The sequence below is a fragment of the Staurois parvus genome, unplaced genomic scaffold, assembly GCF_062004578.1.
Source record: "Staurois parvus isolate SC_StPar_1 unplaced genomic scaffold, SC_StPar_1.0 ptg000513l, whole genome shotgun sequence".
NCBI lineage: Eukaryota > Metazoa > Chordata > Amphibia > Anura > Ranidae > Staurois > Staurois parvus.
Genome location: NW_028318309.1, coordinates 3,447,395 through 3,465,397, shown reverse-complemented (window position 1 = coordinate 3,465,397; position 18,003 = coordinate 3,447,395). Strand labels below are relative to the sequence as shown.

Sequence of the window (18,003 nt, the reverse complement as noted above, 5' to 3'; positions counted from 1 at the left end):
CTAAAATAATTGCATTTCCATTTTCTATGTACTGTGGGAGACCAGATATAGTGAATGCAGGGTCCGGGGAGACCAGATATAGTGAATGCAGGGTCCGGGGAGACCAGATATAGTGAATGCAGGGTCCGGGGAGACCAGATATAGTGAATGCAGGGTCCGGGGAGACCAGATATAGTGAATGCAGGGTCTGGGGAGACCAGATATAGTGAATGCAGGGTCTGGGGAGACCAGATATAGTGAATGCAGGGTCCTGGGAGACCAGATATAGTGAATGCAGGGTCCGGGGAGACCAGATATAGTGAATGCAGGGTCTGGGGGGGTACCAGATATAGTGAATGCAGGGTCCTGGGAGACCAGATATAGTGAATGCAGGGTTCGGGGAGACCAGATTTAGTGAATGCAGGGTCCCGGGAGACCAGCTATAGTGAATGCAGGGTCTGGGGAGACCAGCTATAGTGAATGCAGGGTCCCGGGAAGACCAGATATAGTGAATGCAGGATCCTGGGAGACCAGATATAGCGAATGCAGGGTCCGGGGAGACCAGATATAGTGAATGCAGGGTCTGGGGAGAGCAGATATAGTGAATCCAGGGTCCAGGGAGACTGAATATAGTGAATCCAGGGTCCGGGGAGACCAGATATAGTGAATGCAGGGTCTGGGGAGAGCAGATATAGTGAATGCAGGGTCCGGGGAGACCAGATATAGTGAATGCAGGGTCCCAGGAGACCAGATATAGTGAATGCAGGATCTGGGGAGACCAGATATAGTGAATGCAGGGTCCGGGGAGACCAGATATAGTGAATGCAGGGTCCAGGGAGACCCGATATAGTGAATGCAGGGGCCGGGGAGACCAGATATAGTGAATGCAGGGTCCGGGGAGACCAGATATAGTGAATGCAGGATCTGGGGAGACTAGATTTAGTGAATGCAGGGTCCCGGGAGACCAGATATAGTGAATGCAGGGTCCAGGTATTCCGGATATAGTGAACGCAGGGTCCGGGGTTTAGTAACACGTTAATGTTTTATATAATGTATAATTATTTTATTTATTTACTTTTTTGTTGCTTTCTTGCTATCTTTGTAAGGTGACCTTGGGGTTCTAAAAGGCACCTCTAAATAAAATGTAATATTATTATTTTGCCTGTAAATGAACTTGCTCAGAAGACTAAGCCTATTTCAGTGCGAAACGCGTCGGAAGTGAATCCTGTGTCCAGCCGGAGATGTATGTATTGTCTGAAAAAATGACATACCTTCTGGATTAAGCAGAGTGCAATTTTATTTCTTTTTATTTAACAAAATGAAGAGGACTAAGTTATAAGTGATAACCTGAAAACCTGCATCCAGCAGAATATGGAATATTAATTTTTTTAGGTGTTCAAAGGGAAAGCGTGAATCTGTATCTGTGTGAAGTAAAAAATATAGTTTAGAGTAAGATGTTTTTTTCGTTGCAGCGCAGTTGACATACCCAGACACAGTTGCAGTAAATACTGCCAGTGTTTCAGCAGAGAAACATGGTAATGAGGTTCTAGAAAAGATACATCATGAATAATTCAGACTGGACTTGATACATATTTTTGATTTAATTAATTAGAATGTGACTATTTATGCGACTTTTCTGCTGAGTCTGTAGGTATTGCCCTTGAAAAATGCATGAATCTTTTTTTCTTCACAAGAAATGACTGCAATATAATATATGGAAGATGTTAGCCTGACAAGTATATAAAGAGAACCTATCGAGGAGCTTGTTACTTGTCACATATCAAGCCCCAAAGCAATGCTTGTGCATTGTCCCACTCTGGGAAGTGGTGTCAGTTCCAAGGCAAAGCGCATGTGCCTTAGGTTCCCTTTTCCTGATATATATTTATATACATACAGGGGCGGGCTGACCATTTGGAAACTTGGGCACTGTCCGAGGGCCCGGGGTCAGTAGGGGGCCCCCTGAGATGCCCTTGGTACCTTTTTCATAGGCTTTTTTGAGTTTGGGCAAGGACACAGGGGCCCCATGATCCCCTATTGCCCGGGGGCCCCATGAGTTGTCAGTCCGCCCCTGTATAGATATATGTAGCACTACCCCCTTAGGAGTCGCTGAGTTATCTTCGGGCTCCCTGTCGCTCTGGACCCCTCTCCAAAAGCCCAACCCCGCTGCTGACACCACAGTACTCTTCTGACCAGAGTAAATTATCACCAGATTAGAGCGAACTGATCTGATGTTTATATTATACTTGACTGTTGTAACGAAAAATCGAGTATCTAACTGCTCGTCCCCAACATGAATAGGCACAAAAATATCCCCCTATGGGACTTTATTGGAGCAAACATATCATCACACATGCACTCAAAAGGAACTAGGTCGGTGGTAACAATGATGTGGTTTGGCCTGCAGAAGGCATGCGCTGTGGTCAGCTCTGATGATTGAACCGTGCTGCAAATGGGTTCAATAGTAGCAGCTGGGGGAACTAGGCCACAACAAGTGTTAACTATATGCAATGTCCACAACTGTGTGCAGGAAAGTGGCAGATTTGATAGGAATGTCAGTGTTTACTTGTTTCGCTGGCATATGGGACTCTTTCACCCGATATATGGCATCACTCAGGTCCCGGCGGTCTCTCACTCTCTATAGATGGGGGCCCCCACAGGTTCTCTGGTCCCACTTGTAGCGTACCTTCCGGGTCACCTATTGGCAGAATGTCTCGCTGAACAGGTTGGCAAGGCTGGCGATTCCTCCTTGCCTATCTCCTCTCTAGCTCTGCAGTCTGGTCCGGTACTGTGGACGTCAGCACAACCCTCTCCTAACTCCTGCTCTCCAGCTCTTCCTCCGCTCACTTCCTGTCCGGTCTCTCGGGCTCCTGTATATAAATGCCCCCACCCACACGCCAGATCCTCTGGGAAATGTAGTCGTCTGGTACACTGCTCCCCAGCAAAGTCCTGCGGTTCAACATACAAGGTCCATGGGGCTGTTACACAGTGTGAGTGCCGTGGAATTGCAGGACACTGCCATCTTGTCTTTCTCTTAACATCCTGCAGCTTGCAATATAGCAGGGTTCTAAATATATATATATATATATATATATATATATAAATAATAATAATTATACAGGATTTATATAGCGCCAACAGTTTGTGCAGCGCTTTACAATATAAGGGAGACAATACAATTACAATACATTTCAGTACAGAAGGAATAGGAGGGCCTTGCTCGTGGAGCCTACAATCTAAAGGATAATAATAATTAAAAAAATAAAAAATAAAAAAATATATATAAATATATATACACACACACGCAGTATATGTATACTGTATACCAGTGTGTATATATATATATATATATATATATATATATATATATAAATAATAATTTATTATTATTATACAGGATTTATATAGCGCCAACAGTTTGCGCAGCACTTTACAATATAAGGAAGACAATACAATTACAATACATTTCAGTACAGAAGGAATAGGAGGGCCCTGCTCGTGGAGCCTACAATCTAAAGGATGATAATAATAATAATAATAAAAAAAAAAATTATATATATATATATATATATATATATATACACACACAGTATATGTATACTGTATACAGTATATATATATATATATATATATAGTACATTTATACCTGAAATAAATGTATAATATTCATATAGCAGTGAATATAACAAATAATTATAAAAAATATATTTCTACATCCTATACATCCCAATTATTATGTAAAATGTTTTATTCTAATACCGGACAGCAGTGGTATGTTGTTGCTACAAGGTGAAAACTGTAATTGTGAAGTTCTGTGGGTGCAGGTTTATTGCCAGCGCATAATTAGAAGCGACATTCCATTGACACTCTCGGGGAAAGTTCACATCAATTTAATGGCTCTCAGATATTCTCACTTTCTTTATGGCATATTTTGACTCTGACACTTTAATTTCAGTCCCATAACTCAAAAACCTATCTGGTAAGTATTTACTGATGACTAATTGGTGGCAGGTTCACTCTGTATGTTAATAAGTAGGAAATCCTCAGTTTACTAGTGTGATTTTTCTGTCTTAATATGTTTAACCACTTAAATACCAGCCTGTCTCACCGCCCTATTATCAGGTGACTTTCCAACAATGTACATTGCTAGTTTGGTATTTTGACTGACAATTACTCTGCCATGCAACAGTGTAGCTAAAACATATATTTAGGAGTTTTTTTATTAAAACTGAAGTGTGCTAAAATCTGGTGCAGCTCTGCATAGAAACCAATCAGCTTCCAGGTTTTATTGCCAAAGCTTAATTGAACAAACTGAAGTTAGAAGCTGATTGGCTGCCATGTACAGCTGCACCAGATTCTGAGTGCTCCAGTTTTAGTAAATCTCCCTCATAGAGTTTTTTTAAAGGAGATATTCAAGTCTGAATAATACATAAGTGCGGTAGCAAAAGGGTGGGCTTTAACATGCCACACAGATGCGTCACACTTAGGGTTGCCACCTCATCCCTTTAAAACCGAATACATATTAATTACACAGGTTCTGGGGCTAATTTAATGCAGATAGGGCACTAAGTGAGTTTAATTACTACCTTAACCCCCCTGGCGGTGTTCTAGAGTGTAGCTACACTCGGGAATACCATGCAGCGTTGCTCCGGGATCCCTCCTGCACTTACCTTGTCCTGCGCTCCCGCGATGTCCCCCCTGTAGCATCCCCGGCCATCTCCTCCGGCCGATGCCGGCATCCATCTTCCGGGTTCCCTGCGAACTTCGGGACGTTCAAAAATTTTAAAAGTGACATTCACTAAATACACTAAAATCACATAGTAAAACATTACTGTATCAAACCATTTCACATACATTTTGTCCCGAGTGCTTTGTCCTGTGCCCTGCCTGCATTTTTACTGTTCTTTCTGCCTGGAAACTTGATAACGTCCATGGCGTCCAAAAAGCGTCCCTTTAGGTCAAAAGCGGTTTTAGACCGGCTAGAGAACAGCGATAGTAAATCAGAACCACTTGCAGAATTGAGTGATAATGATTCGTGGGGAAATTCATCATCAGACACTGAAAACGATTCTGTGACTTTGCTCAGTGATGTGCGAACTTGGCGCTATATTTCAAATTTCAGTGTTTTTGGTTTGATTATATTATGGAATTAAATGTATTATTATTATATTATTTTTTATGATTATTATATTATAATTTATGATTTCGTGTTTCAAATTTTATCATACCCGGGATGTTTACTAGACTCTTGTTCGGACAGATTTCAGTGAGTTATTCCTAAGAATTACAGGCCTACAATAAAAAAACAACATATTTCCATTCAAAAAAATGTATCACTTTGAGCACAGAAATACTGACATAATCATACCGCTAGGGAGGTTAATAAACCTGTGTAATTAGTATGTGTTCGGATTTAAAGTGATAAGGTGGCAACCCTTGGCAACACTGCACTCCCAGCACAGAGACCGAGCTGTCAAAGACAACTCCCAGCCCCCATTAATTATCAGTTCCCGATCTTGTGACCACCATGACAGTCAATCACAATGGTCACATGATCACCAATCCTTCCTGCCCCCTGGACATTAAGAACCTTTTAAAAGGGACAAAAGTACAGGCGAGAAGAGGTTCAAATAACACTTTTTAAAATGTTTTACTACATAGAGGAAAAAAAGACCACAGTTTAAAAGAAAAAGCTATTTCCCTTACTATATGTTATAAAACATATCAAATAAAAATGCCATGATGGTAACGGCACATTTTGGAAAGCAGATATCCCAAGGTGATCATATTTTTTGCTACAGTGAGAGTTACAGTTTGGAAATGAATAAACATGCTGGTATTGAGAGGATTAAGATATGCATCTTGGTGGGGGTAAACTTTAACACCCACAAACTGCACATTTGCGTCACTGGGTGGCCAGTGTTTGTTCTAGGAGTGCACTCCCAGCACAGAGAATAATGCAGGCCATAGATAGGGAGAAAACCGGCCAATTTTTCTTTAAAAAACGAAAAATTGTTACCAGGAACGGTAAAAAAAAAATTGGCCGATTTTCATCCTGTCTACAGCCGGCAAAAAGTGTCCCTGCAGAGAGCTCCACTATTTCTTTGACAGTTCTTTGACATTTATAGCGGTTGCAACAATGTATCTATTTGTATCTATTTAGGATACAGATGTTTTTATTTGGAAACAAATAGATACATTGTTGCAACCGCTATAAATGTCAAAGAACTGTCAAAGAAATAGCGGAGCTCTCTGCAGGGACACTTTTTGCCGGACTGGAATTCTTCTTCTTCCTCCTCCTCCTCCTCCCCCTCTTCTTCTTCTTCTTCTTCTTCTTCCTCTTCTTCCTCTTCTTCTTCCTCTTCTTCCTCTTCTTCCTCTTCTTCCTCTTCCTCCTGTTCCTCCTCTTCCTCCTCCTCTTCTTTTTCCTCCTCTTCTTCTTCTTCTTCCTCTTCTTTTTCTTCTTCCTCTTGCAGGTCACTGCTCATGCGCAGATTTTTTTTTATCGGTAAAAAGATCGGCCGATTTGCCCATAATTGCCGCGAAAATCGGCCGATCGGCATAATCGGCCGATTTTTTTCCAACTTTACCGATAAAAAAAAATCTGCCAAAATACCAAAAAACGGCCGAACAATTAGCCCACTAACGATCTGAAAATCGCCCGATTTTATTTTCGGCCGAAAAATCGGCCAATTTTCGACCCATTTATGCATAAGCTGTCAAAAATAGCTATTGGTCCCCACTAACAATCAGTAGTTGGCAGGATCGGTAGCAGCCAATCACAGTGGTCACATGATCATCCTTCCCATTCTCTGGGGGTACAGACCCTATTTAAAGGGACTTTGGGGCTGGGCAAGGGGGTAATGCAGAAGCATCATAGGTCATATACAGAGGTGACAGGGTTAATGTACTGGTCGCAGTGGGAAGATGGAGATGAAGGGTTAATGTGCAGATGTCACAATCAAACCCCCTCTTACCCTGGATCTGCTGCTTCATTTGCTCTGGAACTAATCAATGATCTTCCATTAGATCCTGCTCCTTGTAAGAGGCAGGGCCGGGCTCTTGGATGTGAACAGTAGTAATGTTTTACATTTTGTGATCACATCGCATCGATGACACAGTACAGAGTCGCTCAGTTCGGCTCTGTACACTGTGTCTGTGAACAGCTCCGTTCCCATTTACGGGTGCACTGGCTGCCCCGAAGGTTCTTTCTGAAGTGCCATTTATAAAAATCACACCAGAAATAGAACTTAACCTTCCTGCTATTTTTTTTTTACAGCATGTTGGGAGGGAGGTGGTTAAATAGTGTGAAAACATATAACTCTAGTCCAGTGGTTCTCAACCTTTCTAATGCCGCGACCCCTTAATACAGTTCCTCATGTTGTGGTGACCCCCAACCATAAAATTATTTTCATTGCTACTTCATAACTGTAATTTTGCAGTGGGAGGAGTAGTGCCATGTCATTGGTGTCAGTGGAAGGAGTAGTGCCCCATCACTGATGTCAGTGGGATGAATAGTGCCCCATTGTTGGTATCAGTGGGAGGAATAGTGCCCCATCGTTGGTATCAGTGGGAGGAATAGTGCCCCATCACTGATGTCAGTGGGATGAATAGTGCCCCATCACTGGTGTCAGTGGGAGGAATAGTGCCCCATCACTGGTGTCAGTGGGAGGAATAGTGCCCCATCATTGGTATCAGTGGGAGGAATAGTGCCCCATCGTTGGTATCAGTGGGAGGAATAGTGCCCCATCGTTGGTGTCAGTGGGAGGAATAGTGCCCCATCGTTGGTGTCAGTGGGAGGAATAGTGCCCCATCGTTGGTGTCAGTGGGAGGAATAGTGCCCCATCGTTGGTGTCAGTGGGAGGAATAGTGCCCCATCGTTGGTGTCAGTGGGAGGAATAGTGCCCCATCGTTGGTATCAGTGGGAGGAATAGTGCCCCATCGTTGGTATCAGTGGGAGGAATAGTGCCCCATCGTTGGTGTCAGTGGGAGGAATAGTGCCCCATCATTGGTGTCAGTGGGAGGAGTAGTGCCCCATCATTGGTGTCAGTGGGGGGAGTAGTGCCCCATCATTGGTGTCAGTGGGGGGAGTAGTGCTCCATCACTGGTGTCAGTGGGAGGAGTAGTGCTCCATCACTGGTGTCAGTGGGAGGAATAGTGCCACATCATTGGTGTCAGTGGGAGGAATAGTGCCCCATCATTGGTGTCAGTGGGGGGAGTAGTGCCCCATCATTGGTGTCAGTGGGGGGAGTAGTGCCCCATCATTGGTGTCAGTGGGAGGAATAGTGCCCCATCACTGGTGTCAGTGGGGGGAGTAGTGCCCCATCACTAGTGTCAGTGGGAGTAGTGCCCCATCACTGGTGTCAGTGGGAGGAATAGTGCCACATCATTGGTGTCAGTGGGAGGAATAGTGCCCCATCATTGGTGTCAGTGGGAGGAATAGTGCCCCATCATTGATGTCAGTGTGGTGGAGGGGAGAATAGTGCCCCATCATTGGGGTCAGGGGGGGGGGGGAAATAGTGCCCCATCGTTGGTGTCAGTGGGGGGAGGAATAGTGCCCCATCGTTGGTGTCAGTGGGGGGAGGAATAGTGCCCCATCGTTGGTGTCAGGGGGGGGAGGAATAGTGCCCCATCGTTGGTGTCAGTGGGGGGAGGAATAGTGCCCCATCGTTGGTGTCAGTGGGGGGAGGAATAGCGCCCCATCGTTGGTGTCAGTGGGGGGAGGAATACTGCCCCATCGTTGGTGTCAGTGGGGGGAGGAATAGTGCCCCATCGTTGGTGTCAGTGGGGGGAGGAATAGTGCCCCATCGTTGGTGTCAGTGGGGGGAGGAATAGTGCCACATCGTTGGTGTCAGTGGGGGGAGGAATAGTGCCACATCGTTGGTGTCAGTGGGGGGAGGAATTGTGCCCCATCGTTGGTGTCAGTGGGGGGAGGAATAGTGCCCCATCGTTGGTGTCAGTGGGGGGAGGAATAGTGCCCCATCGTTGGTTTTAGTGGGGGGGAGGAATAGTGCCCCATCGTTGGTATTAGTGACACAAATGATGGGGCACTATTCCTCCCACTGACACCAATGATACTTACTTTGCTGACCCCTGCTCCAGCCTGGGCTCGCTCTCTCACTTACCTGTCAGCTGTCTTCCTTCTCTGGCTGCTCTCCTCTTCACTCGCTCCGGCAGCTCCCTCGGTCTTCTTTGATGTACGCGCGCTGCCGCTCGGCTCCTCCTCTCCAAGCTGCACCTCCTCGCCGGTGATTGGCCGCCTGTGTGCCTCTCCTGAGCTACAGTTCCGGTGGCCAATCAGCGGCGAGGAGGCGGAGCTGCTGCGCGATCCCGGAGGTGTGGCCAGGTGACAGGAGCAGCGTATCATCCCGCCCACACATCGCCGGAGACAGCAGCGTTGTCTCGGTTCCTAAGACCATCGGAAATATGTGTTTTCCATGGTCTTAGGCGACCCCTGGGAAATGGTCGTTCGACCCCCAAAGGGGTCGCGACCCCCAGGTTGAGAACCGCTGCTCTAGTCCATGTAATTCTCAACACTGTCCATATTTAGTCTTTGAAAGAATTTCCCATTTAGCCCTCTTCTGTCTACAAAACATGTTCATTGTCAACGGGGTGCCTGTTGTTTACAGTGAAAAGGATTTGTATAGGCAAGACCCAATTTAAGACCCAAACCTCCCTTCTCCCCAGATCATGTCCCAGCCAGGGGCGGACTGACCATTTGGAAACTCGGGCACTGCCCGAGGGCCCGGGGTCAGTAGGGGGCCCCATGAGATGCCCCTGGTACCTTTTTCATAGGCTTTTTTGAGTTTGGGCAAGGACACAGGGGCCCCATGATCCCCTATTGCCCTGGGGCCCCATGAGTTGTCAGTCCACCCCTGGTCCCAGCATTCATTTTTTTTTTCTTCGCCTTGTTCCGATAAAGAGAAACAGATTTTATTTCTCTCCGTGACATCATGTTTCTATTGATTTAGTTGCACCTCCAGAACTATAACTCCCAAGAGCCCTTTCCTTACACACAGTGTGTGATCAGGGTTTTGGGAGTCAAGACAATAGCATTATTTTGCTGAAAAGAGTCACTTGTTTGTTCTGTTTCAAATGCTGCTTTATGCGTTGACATACTGTACCTCCTTAGATCTAGTCTATTCAGACAGTATAGTCACTTACTGACCTGCCACCATCCACATGCAGCTAATCATACAACTTACACTGAAGCCGCACAATTTAGAAGTCGGGTGACATGACACAGATGTCTATGCAAATCGCACCAAAAGTAGTGCATGCACTGCTTTGGAAATCGGTGCGGCTCCTACCAAGTCGGAACCGCACCGATAGGATCGTTATAATTGCAGACAATAGGGTGCAACTTGGCACGCAATTTGCAAGTTGCAGGGCATGCAAATTGCATGCCAAGTCCCACCCGATGTGACCGGGGGGGTAAATCTTCAATAAGATGTAGAAATTGAATCTAAGGGGGGGGGCCTTGATTTAGGGCCAGTTCATGCGCTTCAATTGCTTTTTTCTGCATCCAAAATGCACAGAAAGTAGGTGATATGGTTGTCAATGTCATAGTTCACATCAGCTTGCAGTCCCAGTGCGTTCTGGCTGCAGAAAAAAAAATAGAACATGCTGCATTTTCCTGTACAGAACTGTACTGGCACATGGTGAAATGCATCGTAAATGCACTGGAATGCACTTGAATGCACCGAAACACACCAAAAACGTACTGACACTCACATCTCTCTAGTTAAATTGAAGAAAAAGAGAGGGAAAAAAAATGAACTGGACGCATCAAAAAGGCTCCGAAACATGCCAAAAATGCATTATGGAGAAACGCATCCATAACGCATCCGGACTGCATTTCTATAATATGAACTGGCCCGTAAAGGAGTTTTTTTTTCTTGCTTTGTTTTACTGGTTATTTCTTTGTTCTGATTCATATAAAGCTCCAAGTAAAATATATATTTTCAGTTACATGTTATCCATCCATTTATAAAACTGATTTTTTTTTGGCTGGCAAATATTTGAGACCCCTGCTTTAAAGCATATGTAAACCCTCACCTATTCAGTTTAAAATATAAATGAGGGCCAAAGCATTTGTGTATAGATATCAATTACAAATACCTTTTTTCCCCCTTTTTCATAAGTGACCACATAATCTCTGTTCTCATCTGCATAAGGAACTTGGAGAGCTGGGGAAGGAGAAACAACAGGACACTAGTCTACCCAGTGAATGACTGTGTGTGTTTGGGGAGGGACAGGACACACCTGATCATTGGAGGAGAGTAGGCTGAGTTAACAGCATAGCTAGAGAACTAACCATTCTGTGCTATCCTGCTTAGTGGGGTCAGTTTATAATAGGAAAACAGAGGGACTGGCAGGAACACCAGAGATTTCACACAAAGGATGCAATACAAAGAGAACAGGATACTTTTTCATACAAGTACACGGTATTGCAGGCGCAGATCAGGAAATGTTGGGTTTACATATTTTTTAAGATGACTGAGTTACCTGTCTGGATATAAATGTTTGGGTGATCATTGGAATTGAAAAAGTGGCTTGGAGAAGCTGAAAAATGTCTTCCAACATTACAGACCAAGTCCAGCTGAATGTGATCAACTACTACTAGATACACCATGACTAGGATGGAGGAGACATTCTCTAATGCTCAGAAACTACTAAGCAACTTACTCACTCCCTGGTTATCTCTCACCTTGACTATTGTAACTCCCTCCTCATTGGCCGACCTCATGGCAGGCTATCCCCTCTCCAGTCTATCATGAATGCTGCTGCCAGACTAACCATTCCGTATCTGCCACCCCTCTCTGCCAATCCCTCCACTGGCTTCCTGTTGCCCAACGAATAAAATTCAAAACATTAACAATAACATATAAAGACATTTATAACTCTGCCCCAAATTACATCACCAATCTTGTCTCCAAATATCACCCATACCGTACTCTACGCTCCTCGCACGACCTCCTGCTCTCTAGCTCCCTTGTCTCCTCCTCCCATGCTCGTCTCCAAGACTTCTACAGAGCTTCCCCCATCCTCTGGAACTCTCTACCCCAATTTATCAGACTATCGCCTACTCTGCTCACTTTTAGGCGATCTCTGAATACCTATCTCTTCAGGGAAGCCTATCCTGCCTTCAGCTAATAATGGAATAATAATCCCTCTTAGATTGTAAGCTCCAAGGATCAGGGCCCTCCTAACCCTCTTGTATTGAACTGTATTGTTGCTGTATTGTCTCCTGTTATATTGTAAAGTGCTGAGCAAACTGTTGGCGCTATATAAATCCTGTATAATAATAATAATGCTATTTTTTTTTTGAATTTGCAGATTCACAGAAGGGTGTTGCTCTCCTCCACTGTGGGGTGAAGTCGTAAAGGTAAGTGATTGCTCTAGTCATGATGTTAGCTCGTCAGCAGATGTCATAATTGTCATACTTGGCATACAATTGTTGTCTGTGGAGTCATAATTCAGGCACTCCCAGTGGATGTATTTGTAGTGCTATGTGTACAGTATGGCTGACATTTAAAAGGGTGTCCAGTGGAAATGGACATTCCTTGTCCATTTTTTATTCGCCTGGATAATATCATATTTGGTCTGATTTCTAAACCGCACAGATTGCATTGTTCTGTAAAAAAAAGTATTTGAAATATGTTTGCTACGTAAGTCTTTTAATGTTTTAATGGTGATGTAACAACCCCAATCTCGTCAATGGAAACGTGTCCATCCACAGGGACGCAGCTTACACTTCTCAAGGGCAATGCCCTCTTCCACAGAGCCCTAAGGATCTTAGATGGACTACCAATCACAATAATGACATTTGTACTCACTCTTCTATCCCCACAATATAAACACGTACAATAGGATTGTTTAAGGTAAGTATGAAGCCCCTGGAAGATGTGGAAGCTTGGTTGTGTCCAACTATTCACTCATGTCCATGGCCAGCCTAAAGGAATGCCAGTCTTGGGATGTCTCTTAAGATGGCCATATACATATAGAATTTCAGCCAAAACTGGTAATTTTTGGAAAGACCGTTCGAAATTCATGCCATTAGTGGGCTCAACTTCATCATTGATTTCAACAGTAGGCTGGACTAATGTCGATGGATCCAAAGCAAATATTTTTCCCCTTTCAACCAAAGTGTATATGTGTATGGTATATATGAAACCAATAAAAAGTGTTTCCAGGGTCACAAACTTCATTTCCTTTGCTTTGGTTATTGTTTGAAAAAATTATATATGTTGATACTGTTCAGCCCGTCTCTTGAAGACGTCATTCTGACGAAATGCGTTAGCGTGGCTTGTATGTGACATCAGTATGCTCTATGCCAATGGAGTTCTGTGTTTTTTCTGTTTTGCTAAACTATCAGCCTGCTACTTTTATTGATATATTTTATGGGCATATACTGATTGTCTGAAGCTTTGCTGGAAGCTGCTTGTGAAATTTTTGGAGACTTTAACCAATTCAATACCGGGCAATTTTACACCTTCCTGCCCAGGCCATTTTTCAGGTCTCAGCGCTCTCACACTTTGAATGACAATTGCGCGGTCATACAACATTGTACCCAAACTAAAATTTTATCATTTTCTTCACACAACTAGAGCTTTCTTTTGGTGGTATTTAATCACCGCTGGGGTTTTTATTTTTTGCTAAATTAACAAAAAAAGACCAAAAATTTTGAAAAAAAACCCCACGTTTTTCTTTGTTTCTGTTATAAAAGTTTGCAAATAAATAATTGTTCTTCATAAATTTAGGCCGAGATGTATTCTGCTACATGTCTTTGGTGAAAATAACCCAAATTAGGATGAATTTTTTAGTTTGTAGGAAAGTTATAGAGTTCAAAAACTATGGTATAGATCTGAATATTGATCAATCCTGAAGTACTGACAGCCAATCTAATTTCTTGAGGTCCAAGAATGTCAGAATAGTACAGATATCCCCCAAATGACCCCTTTTTGCAAAGTAGACAGTCCGACGTATTTCATAAGAGGCATGGCGAGTTTTTTGAAGTTGTGTTTTTTTTGTCATAATTTTTCGGAAAATGAAAAAATAAAAAAAATTATTTTCACTATTATTTTTTTACATGCTGTCACCAGTGCAGTACAGCATCATCATATAACTGGCATGGCGGTGATTAGGGACACTGACTGGTGACAGTGTGAAAAAAAAAAACTTTTTTTTTTATTTTTTTTATTATTTTAAAATTTTTATTACATTTGTTTTCTTTTTTTTAAGATTTTTTTTTTCATATTTCACTATGACCAAAGTAGTACAATGTTACCATAGTAACATTGTACTACTTTGGGGAAGTGAGCAGTATTTTTATTTTTTTTTTTTTACACAATTTGCTTATAGCAAAGAATTACTTTGCTATAAGCAAGCATTTACCTGAATGACATCGATTCATTCAGGGGTTTTTTTTGTGCTTAGCTGTGATTTGGCCACAGGTAATCACATGACATGTGCATGTGATTAGCTGTGACTATTCACAGCTAGGCACCAGTATACAATGGATGGCATGAATGAAGCCATCCATTGTATACAACTGTCATGTGACCTTCTGTGATTTGTCACAGCAGGTCACATGGTGCTGGCAACGGGGGGGGGGCCGGTACTCAGATCTGTTATCGGCCGTGTCCGAGGTACATGGCCGGTGACAGATCGTGCCGCTGCAAGCGTGCGAACTGCGCATGTGCGGGAGGACGCCATATGGCGGCCTCCCGGAAAGCCAGTACATTTTTCAGGACGCCATACGGCTATTGGCCGGTCGTCAAATGGTTAATAAATGGTGTCAAACCTTTTTATTATATCACAAAAACTAATATGTAAATAAACCCCCACATAAAAACTCTAAGCCTCAATTCCCAAAACACAATCCAAAAATAAATGTTATCTTCAAGTTAGCATGTAAAGTCACTCAAAATTATAAGTCAAATAATAAAGTTACTTCAATCAATTAGGTGTCCAAAAATCCAGCTTGTCACTTTCTTTGGTGCTGAGCCCCTCCACTGGCTCGTAAACGACAAAAATTACCTCAAAAGGAAAGAGAACACTACATAGTGTATTACCGTAAATCACCAAAATATATCAAAACTTTCACAAAAATGTGTAAAACTTCAAAAAATTGGTGCCAAAAACGTGAACGCTGTGCAAAGTGAAAGTTGGTGCATCACTCAGTGAGTACAACCAAAACAAGTGACCACAAAAGTGAAAACTTCTATAGTGGAACAGCATATATACTCTTACCAGAATATATAAAGGAAAACACCTTAAACATATAGTAGGAATCAGCATACATTCACTCCTTTCCTCCACTCCTGTGGTATGCCTCTTAGGATATCATCCACCAAAGCCTCCTGATCACTCCCATGGTTCAGACCAGGGGTGGACTGACCATTTGGAAATTCGGGCACTGCCCGAGGGCCCGGGGTCAGTAGTGGGCCCCATGAGATGCCCCTGGTACCTTTTTCATAGGCTTTTTTGAGTTTGGGCAAGGACACAGGGGCCCCATGATCCCCTATTGCCCGGGGGCCCCATGAGTTGTCAGTCCGCCCCTGGTTCAGACAAACATTCCCAAGCCTCCTTTTTATATTTACTTCACTGTGAAAGTGCTAATTTTTATCTTTTGTTGCTGATGAACTCTCACGGGGGGGGGGGGACCCCTATTTCAAGGTGATGATATCTGTGTAGGAATCTTATTGGACCATTCATAATGTAATGGTCCACCGTTTCTGGTAAGAGGCGTCAGACAGCAGTGTGCACTTGGTGTTCGATCTCACCACATCACTATACATCTAATGAGTGATTTGTTGTACAGTAGTGGATCGCTCCTCCTCAAGCTCTGTGATATTGGACTCATTTGGCTTACAAATCTTATGATGGACTTTTTGCACTTTATTTGATACTTGCGCTTATGCTTATGCACTTTAAGGTATTTTGTGCACTTTACATGGTTTTGAATATTTATTTGGATATAGGCACTTTATTCTGTTTATGAAATACATTTATTTAATATTATTTAGTGCTGCTTTTTTGGTATTTAATTGGAGATTGGTATCACAATCATATAAGTAGCTGTTGTCACAAACATTTTTGTTTTTTTAGTGCGGTTGCACTTTATATATAATACCTTCTTATTATTATCGACTGACCACTTTTGATCATGGAAACGATTTTACTCTATCAGTTAGTGGACAAGTCGCTATTGAGTGACAAATAATCGTAAGAACTGCCAATGGCCGAAATTATTTCAACACTGAGCTCATGCCATTGCTTGAACTCCAGTTTTGTTGAGAAAAAACCCTCTGGGTGACCAAAGTACAACCTTTTGTTGCTCTGAAGAAATAGCTAGTCACCATGTCCTTGGCAGGCTGAATCTGAATGGAAAGGTTCAATATAATCACCTAGTCAGGGGCGGACTGACCATTTGGAAACTCGGGCACTGCCCGAAGGCCCAGGGTCAGTAGGGGGGCCCATGAGATGCCCCTGGTACCATTTTCATAGGCGTTTTTGAGTTTGGGCAAGGACACAGGGGCCCATGATCCCCTATTGCCCGGGGGCCCCATGAGTTGTCAGTCTGCCCCTGCACCTAGTGCACTCTCAATGTTCTATTGAGAAAAGTTGCAGGGTCTGCATCCCTTCTGAACAATTTAACCCTTGCAAAAATCAGTCAGTTAATCACACAAGCAGGAAATAACATGCATGTAACTATGTGACATTACTGTACAGAACACCTCCAGGTTGACATATTGCATTTATTATTTTACATATTTTACAGAAAATTACCGCAGTTGCAGATTGAAAAGAAAAAGTAATTTTTAATAACATTAAAGAAGAATTAAACTCATTTTTTTAACTACTGACTGGCAGGATTTTTATGACAGAAGAGACTCTACTGGTCTCTTCTGTCATAAATGCTTCACCTGGCTTATAAGAGGTAATGTACACTCACCACGCATGCACAGCTCAAAGTGCTTTTACCGCACCACATTGTGCCATGATAAAGTGACTCCCGTGCACATGCAAGGGAATGACGTCATCGTGGCTTGTGTCTTTTTTTTCAACCAGACCAACTATGTAACCTTTTAGCTTTATTTTTAAAGATTTTACATTACATATACAGTATAAAGAGCAGATATGTGTGTATTGGATTGCAATGTGGTTTGTTAAAATCCTTGCAATGGACATCGCTTGGTTGGAGATGATTGTATTCGTTTTTTTATATCTGCTTACCCTTGAGGTTTCTCACACTGCCTCACGTGTACAAGAGTTCTCAAAGTCATGTGATCCTGTGACTGCAGCTCCGACAGCCCTCTGGTCTTCTATAGTAATCAAAATGCCCAATAATTCCTGTCGGAGAACCAAGTAGAGGGGGCACGCAAAATGTTGTATATCCACAGGTTAATCCTGTTTCATTTGCAAGCATACCCAGAAACTTTCTTGATTATTGGTGCTTGTACAAATTGGTGAAATGGAAGGGCCACCATTTTATTATAATTGTAATTTTTTTCAAAAAAATATCTTAATCCTACTTTTTTTTTAGCTTTGTATAGCATAGGGAATAGTTAAAACCTCTGTCTTTTTTACTGTCACAATAAGTAGATTTCCCTTTGCTTCCTGTTCCAGATGCACAACAGAATGTGAGGGAGAATCTCACCATAGTAAGGGCAAATTCACTTTTGGACAGCTGTCCAAAATTGTGTCTTCTATTGCCCTCCCAGTGGCAACTGTAAGATTTTGGAATTCCCATCTCTTTCCGGCCTAATTACAATGGTCACCGGCAAAAATACAGTGAATCCCCTTTGAAGGAATACAGACAGAAAGGTTCTAACCCTTCCCTACTGTAAAATGAAAAATGTTTTGGATATTGGACACTTTAATTTGGACCTTTATAAGATAGCCTCCATAATGTCTGATTTTACTTTCTTGTAGTCATTTTTTTAAAAAGGATCTTTAAGGTCCTAAATAGTGTCTAAACAATCCGATCTACTAAATTACGAACATATATTAAGGAAGTCT

The 18,003-nt window shown here is 42.8% G+C and overlaps 1 protein-coding gene across 1 annotated transcript in view; it reads left to right on the top strand.

Moving 5' to 3' along the window:
* RAB27B (RAB27B, member RAS oncogene family) overlaps positions 1-18,003 on the top strand; it is a 338,507-nt gene that overhangs the window by 115,966 nt on the left and 204,538 nt on the right. Inside the window, exon 2 of the mRNA XM_089690090.1 lies at positions 12,316-12,364. The gene's annotated coding sequence lies outside the window, so the exon portion shown is untranslated. The remainder of the gene's footprint in view (positions 1-12,315; positions 12,365-18,003) is intronic.